Source organism: Mytilus trossulus, chromosome 14 (assembly GCF_036588685.1).
Source record: "Mytilus trossulus isolate FHL-02 chromosome 14, PNRI_Mtr1.1.1.hap1, whole genome shotgun sequence".
In the NCBI taxonomy this organism is placed as follows: domain Eukaryota; kingdom Metazoa; phylum Mollusca; class Bivalvia; order Mytilida; family Mytilidae; genus Mytilus; species Mytilus trossulus.
In genome coordinates, this window is record NC_086386.1 from 29,985,638 (window position 1) to 29,993,712 (window position 8,075).

Sequence of the window (8,075 nt, forward strand, 5' to 3'; positions counted from 1 at the left end):
CCTCGGTAAAAAGTTTTTACGGGGGTGAAACGTTTCATCGTGGTGTCGCACGTTGGATGCAGACAGGCTACCGCGGGTCTCTCGATCATCAAGGCCGGCAAACTATACCCTCGGTAAAAAAATTTTTACGAGGGTGAAATTTTCATCGTGGTGTCGCACGTTAGACGCGGACAGGCTACCGCGGGTCTCTCGATCATCGAGGCCGTCTAACTATACCCTCGGTAAAAAAATTTTACGAGGGTGACATTTCATCGGGAAGCCGCACGTTAGATGCGGACAGGCTACCGCGGGTCTCTCGACCATCGAGGCCGTCTAACTATACCCTCGGTAAATTTTTTTTACAAGGGTGAAATTTTCATCGGGAAGCCGCACGTTAGACGCAGGCAAGCTACCGCGGGTCTCTCGACCATCGAGGCCGTCTAACTATACCCTCGGTAAAATAAATTTACAAGGGTGAAATTTTCATCGGGAAGCCGCACGTTAGACGCAGGCAAGCTACCGCGGGTCTCTCGATCATCGAGGCCGTCTAACTATACCTCGGTAAAAAAAATTTACGAGGGTGACATTTCCATCGGGAAGCCGCACGTTAGATGCGGACAGGCTACCGCGGGTCTCTCGACCATCGAGGCCGTCTAACTATACCCTCGGTAAATGTTTTTTACAAGGGTGAAATTTTCATCGGGAAGCCGCACGTTAGACGCAGGCAAGCTACCGCGGGTCTCTCGACCATCGAGGCCGTCTAACTATACCCTCGGTAAAAAAAAAATTTACGTGGGTGAAATTTTCATCGGGAAGCCGCACGTTAGATGCGGACAGGCTACCGCGGGTCTCTCGACCATCGAAGGCCGTCTAACTATACCCTCGGTAAATTTTTTTTTTACAAGGGTGAAATTTTCATCGGAAGCCGCACGTTAGACGCAGGCAGGCTACCGCGGGTCTCTCGACCATCGAGGCCGGCAAACTATACCCTCGGTAAAAAAAATTTACCAGGGTGAAATTTTCATCGTGGTGTCGCACGTTAGACGCGGACAGGCTACCGCGGGTCTCTCGATCATCCAGGCCGGCAAACTATACCCTCGGTAAAAATTTTCACGAGGGTGAAATTTTCATCGTGGTGTCGCACGTTAGACGCGGACAGGCTACCGCGGGTCTCTCGATCATCCAGGCCGGCAAAACTATACCCTCGGTAAAAATTTTTGACGAGGGTGAAATTTTCATCGTGTGTCGCACGTTAGACGCGGACAGGCTACCGCGGGTCTCTCGATCATCCAGGCCGGCAAACTATACCCTCGGTAAAATTTTTTACGAGGGTGAAATTTTCATCGTGGTGTCGCACGTTAGACGCGGACAGGCTACCGCGGGTCTCTCGATCATCCAGGCCGGCAAACTATACCTCGGTAAAAAATTTTTACGAGGGTGAAATTTCATCGTGGTGTCGCACGTTAGCGCGGACAGGCTACCGCGGGTCTCTCGATCATCCAGGCCGGCAAACTATACCCTCGGTAAAAAATTTTACGAGGGTGAATTTTCATCGTGGTGTCGCACGTTAGACGCGGACAGGCTACCGCGGGTCTCTCGATCATCCAGGCCGGCAAACTATACCCTCGGTAAAAAAATTTTACGAGGGTGAAATTTTCATCGTGGTGTCGCACGTTAGACGCGGACAGGCTACCGCGGGTCTCTCGATCATCCAGGCCGGCAAACTATACCCTCGGTAAAAATTTTTTACGAGGGTGAAATTTTCATCGTGGTGTCGCACGTTAGACGCGGACAGGCTACCGCGGTCTCTCGATCATCCAGGCCGGCAAACTATACCCTCGGTAAAAATTTTTTACGAGGGTGAAATTTTCATCGTGGTGTCGCACGTTAGACGCGGACAGGCTACCGCGGGTCTCTCGATCATCCAGGCCGGCAAACTATACCCTCGGTAAAAATTTTTTACGAGGGTGAAATTTTCATCGTGGTGTCGCACGTTAGACGCGGACAGGCTACCGCGGGTCTCTCGATCGTCCAGGCCGGCAAAGTATACCCTCGGTAAAAAAAATTTTACGAGGGTGAAATGTTCATCGGGAAGCCGCACGTTAGACGCGGACAGGCTACCGCGGGTCTCTCGACCATCGAGGCCGTCTGACTATACCCTCGGTAAAAAAAATTACAAGGCTGAAATGTTCATCGGGAAGCCGTACGGTAGACGCAGGCAAGCTACTGCGGGTCTCTCGACCATCGAAGGCCGTCTGACTACACCCTCGGTAAAAAAATTTTACAAGGCTGAAATGTTCATCGGGAAGCCGTACGTTAGACGCAGGCAAGCTACCGCGGGGTCTCTCGACCATCGAAGGCCGTCTGACTATACCCTCGGTAAAAAAAAATTACAAGGCTGAAATGTTCATCGGGAAGCCGTACGGTAGACGCAGGCAAGCTACTGCGGGTCTCTCGACCATCGAAGGCCGTCTGACTACACCCTCGGTAAAAAAAATTTACAGGCTGAAATTTTCATCGGGAAGCCGCACGATAGACGCAGGCAGGCTACCGCGGGTCTCTCGACCATCGAGGCCGTCTAACTATACCCTCGGTAAAAAAAATTCACAAGGCTGAAATGTTCATCGGGAAGCCGCACGTTAGACGAGGCAGGCTACCGCGGGTCTCTCGACCATCGAGGCCTTCAAACTATACCCTCGGTAAAAAAAAAATTTCACAAGGGTGAAATGTTCATCGGGAAGGCGCACGTTAGACGCAGGCAGACTACCGCGGGTCTCTCGACCATCGAGGCCTTCAAACTATACCCTCGGTAAAAAAAAAATTTTTACAAGGGTGAAATTTTCATCGGGAAGGCCGCACGTTAGACGCAGGCAGGCTACCGCGGGTCTCTCGACCATCGAGGCCGTCTAACTATACCCTCGGTAAAAAAAATTTACAAGGCTGAAATCTTCATCGGGAAGCCGCACGTTAGATGCGGACAGGCTACCGCGGGTCTCTCGACCATCGAGGCCGTCTAACTATACCCTCGGTAAAAAAATTTTACGAGGCTGAAATTTTCATCGGGAAGCCGCACGTTAGACGAGGCAGGCTACCGCGGGTCTCTCGACCATCGAAGCCGTCTAACTGTACCCTCGGTAAAAAAAAATTTCACAAGGCTGAAATTTTCATCGGGAAGCCGCACGTTAGACGCAGGCAGGCTACCGCGGGTCTCTCGACCATCGAGGCCGTCTAACTATACCCTCGGTAAAAAAAATTTACAAGGCTGAAATGTTCATCGGAAGCCGCACGTTAGACGCAGGCAGGCTACCGCGGGTCTCTCGACCATCGAGGCCGTCTAACTATACCCTCGGTAAAAAAATTTTACAAGGCTGAAATTTTCATCGGGAAGCCGCACGTTAGACGCGGACAGGCTACCGCGGGTCTCTCGACCATCGAGGCCTTCAAACTATACCTCGGTAAAAAAATTTTACGAGGGTGAAATTCTCATCGTGGTGTCGCACGTTAGACGCGGACAGGCTACCGCGGGTCTCTCGATTCATCCAGGCCGGCAAACTATACCCTCGGTAAAAAAAATTTACGAGGGTGAAATTCTCATCGTGGTGTCGCACGTTGGACGCGGACAGGCTACCGCGGGTCTCTCGATCATCCAGGCCGGCAAACTATACCCTCGGTAAAAAAATTTTACGAGGGTGAAATTTTCATCGCGGTGTCGCACGTTAGACGCGGACAGGCTACCGCGGGTCTCTCGATCATCCAGGCCGGCAAACTATACCCTCGGTAAAAAAATTTTACGAGGGTGAAATTTTCATCGTGGTGTCGCACGTTAGACGCGGACAGGCTACCGCGGGTCTCTCGACCATCGAGGCCTTCAAACTATACCCTCGGTAAAAAAATTTTACGAGGGTGAAATTTTCATCGTGGTGTCGCACGTTAGACGCGGACAGGCTACCGCGGGTCTCTCGACCATCGAGGCCTTCAAACTATACCCTCGGTAAAAAAATTTTACGAGGGTGAAATTTTCATCGTGGTGTCGCACGTTAGACGCGGACAGCGCTACCGCGGGTCTCTCGACCATCGAGGCCTTCAAACTATACCCTCGTAAAAAATTTTTACGAGGGTGAAATTTTCATCGGGCAGCCGCACGTTAGACGCAGGCAGGCTACCGCGGGTCTCTCGACCATCGAGGCCGTCAAACTATACCCTCGGTAAAAAAATTTTACGAGGGTGAAATTTCATCGGTCAGCCGCACGTTAGACGCGGACAGGCTACCGCGGGTCTCTCGACCATCGAGCTTCAAACTATACCCTCGGTAAAAAAATTTTACGAGGGTGAAATTTCATCGGGCAGCCGCACGTTAGACGCAGGCAGGCTACCGCGGGTCTCTCGACCATCGAGGCCGTCAAACTATACCCTCGGTAAAAAAATTTTACGAGGGTGAAATTTTCATCGGTAAGCCGCACGTTAGATGCGGACATGCTACCGCGGGTCTCTCGACCATCGAGGCCTTCAAACTATACCCTCGGTAAAAAAATTTTACGAGGGTGAAATTTTCATCGGGCAGCCGCACGTTAGACGCAGGCAGGCTACCGCGGGTCTCTCGACCATCGAGGCCGTCAAACTATACCCTCGGTAAAATTTTTTTACGAGGGTGAAATTTTCATCGGTAAGCCGCACGTTAGATGCGGACAGGCTACCGCGGGTCTCTCGACCATCGAGGCCTTCAAACTATACCCTCGGTAAAAAAAATTTACAAGGGTGAAATTTTCATCGGGAAGCCGCACGATAGACGCAGGCAGGCTACCGTGGGTCTCTCGACCATCGAGGCCGTCAAACTATACCCTCGGTAAAAAAAATTTAGAAGGGTGAAATTTTCATCGGGAAGCCGCACGTTAGACGCAGGCGAGCTACCGCGGGTCTCTCGACCATCCAGGCCGGCAAACAATACCCTCGGTAAATATTTTTTACGTGGGTGAAATTTTCATCGGGATGTCGCACGTGAGACGCGGACAGGTTACCGCGGGTCTCTCGACCATCGGCGGCCGCCAAAGCCATAGCCTAGTCAAAAAGTGTTACAGGTTGACAATTTTTCATCGGGAAGCCGCACGTAAGAATAGTACAGCAGGTCTCTCGATGAACGATCACATTTCATGTAACGTAACGTAACGAACGAAGGCAGGCAGGCATCGTACACCCTAACCCTAAGCCGCCTCTTGACGATGCCGTCCCTAACCCTAACCCTAACCCTAAATTAACCCTAACCCTAACCCTAACCCTAACCCTAACCCTAACCCTAACCCTAACCCTAACCCTAACCCTAACCCTAACCCTAACCCTACCCCTACCCCTACCCTAACCCTAACCCTAACCCTAACCCTAACCCTAACCCTAACCCTAACCCTAACCCTAACCTAACCCTAACCCTAACCCTAAATTAACCCTAACCCTAAATTAACCCTAACCCTAACCCTAACCCTAACCCTAACCCTAAATTAACCCTAACCCTAACCCTAACCCTAACCCTAACCCTAACCCTAACCCTAACCCTAACCCTAACCCTAACCCTAACCCTAACCCTAACCCTAACCCTAACCCTAACCCTAAATTAACCCTAACCCTAAATTAACCCTAACCCTAACCCTAACCCTAACCCTAAATTAACCCTAACCCTAACCCTAACCCTAACCCTAACCCTAACCCTAACCCTAACCCTAAATTAACCCTAACCCTAAATTAACCCTAACCCTAACCCTAACCCTAACCCTAAATTAACCCTAACCCTAACCCTAACCCTAACCCTAACCCTAACCCTAACCCTAACCCTAACCCTAACCCTAACCCTAACCCTAACCCTAACCCTAACCCTAACCCTAACCCTAACCCTAAAGCCTGTTACTTAGGCCGTGTCAGGACCCAGGCTGGCATTATTCCTCGATACGTGTAGGTACGTGGTCGGCCTGTCTGGTAGCGGGCGATCACGGGTCTCTACCGCAGGTAAAGGTACGTGGTCGGCCTTTTGCGGGCTACCGCGGGTTAAAGTCTACGTAGGGACGTGAAGACCCGCATAAGCCCGTGGTAGCCCGCTATCAGGCCGTCCACGTACACTTATACCCGCGCTAGCCGCTGTCAGGTCGACCACGTCCCTTCTTACCCACGGTAGCTGGCTACCGAGGCCGTCGACGTTCCCTTACCTGCGATAGCCCGCTATCAGGTCGACCACGTCCCCTCCTTACCCGCGGTAGCTGGCTACCGAGGCCGTCGACGTTCCTTTGCCTGCGATGGCCCGCTATCGGGTCGACCACGTCCCCTCCTTACCCGCGGTAGCTGGCTACCGAGGCCGTCGACGTTCCTTTGCCTGCGATGGCCCGCTATCGGGTCGACCACGTCCCTTCTTACCCGCGGTAGCTGGCTACCGAGGCCGTCGACGTTCCTTTACCTGCGATAGCCCGCTATCGGGTCGACCACGTCCCTTCTTACCCGCGGTAGCTGGCTACCGAGGCCGTCGACGTTCCTTTGCCTGCGATGGCCCGCTATCGGGTCGACCACGTCCCTTCTTACCCGCGGTAGCTGGCTACCGAGCCCGTCGACGTACCTTTACCTGCGGTAGCCCGCTATCGGGTCGACCACGTCCCTTCTTACCCGCGGTAGCTGGCTACCGAGGCCGTCGACGTCCCTTTGCCTGCGGTAGCCCGCTATCGGGTCGACCACGTCCCTTCTTACCCGCGGTAGCTGGCTACCGAGGCCGTCGACGTTCCTTTACCTGCGATAGCCCGCTATCGGGTCGACCACGTCCCTTCTTATCCGCGGTAGCTGGCTACCGAGGCCGTCGACGTTCCTTTACCTGCGATAGCCCGCTATCGGGTCGACCACGGTCCCTTCTTACCCGCGGTAGCTGGCTACCGAGGCCGTCGACGTACCTTTACCTGCGGTAGCCCGCTATCGGGTCGACCACGTCCCTTCTTATCCGCGGTAGCTCGCTACCGAGCCCGTCGACGTACCTTTACCTGCGGTAGCCCGCTATCGGGTCGACCACGTCCCTTCTTACCCGCGGTAGCTCGCTACCGAGGCCGTCGACGTCCCTTTACCTGCGGTAGCCCGCTATCGGGTCGACCACGTACGATGATACCCGCGGTAGCCCGCTAGCACGGCCGTCCACGTCCCTTTACCCGCGGTAGCTCGCTATCGGGTCGACCACGTACGATGATACCCGCGGTAGCCCGCTAGCACGGCCGTCCACGTCCCTTTACCCGCGGTAGCCCGCTATCGGGTCGACCACGTACGATGATACCCGCGGTAGCCCGCTAGCACGGCCGTCCACGTCCCTTTACCCGCGGTAGCCCGCTATCGGGTCGACCACGTACGATGATACCCGCGGTAGCCCGCTAGCACGGCCGTCCACGTCCCTTTACCCGCGGTAGCCCGCTATCGGGTCGACCACGTACGATGATACCCGCGGTAGCCCGCTAGCACGGCCGTCCACGTCCCTTTACCCGCGGTAGCCCGCTATCGGGTCGACCACGTACGATGATACCCGCGGTAGCCCGCTAGCACCGCCGTCCACGTCCCTTTACCCGCGGTAGCCCGCTATCGGGTCGACCACGTACGATGATACCCGCGGTAGCCCGCTAGCACGGCCGTCCACGTCCCTTTACCCGCGGTAGCCCGCTATCGGGTCGACCACGTACGATGATACCCGCGGTAGCCCGCTAGCACGGCCGTCCACGTCCCTTTACCCGCGGTAGCTCGCTATCGGGTCGACCACGTACGATGATACCCGCGGTAGCCCGCTAGCACGGCCGTCCACGTCCCATTACCCGCGGTAGCTCGCTATCGGGTCGACCACGTACGATGATACCCGCGGGTAGCCCGCTAGCACGGCCGTCCACGTCCCTTTACCCGCGGTAGCCCGCTATCGGGTCGACCACGTACGATGATACCCGCGGTAGGCCCGCTAGCACGGCCGTCCACGTCCCTTTACCCGCGGTAGCTCGCTATCGGTTCGACCACGTACGATGATACCCGCGGTAGCCCGCTAGCACGGCCGTCCACGTCCCTTTACCCGCGGTAGCCCGCTATCGGGTCGACCACGTACACTGATA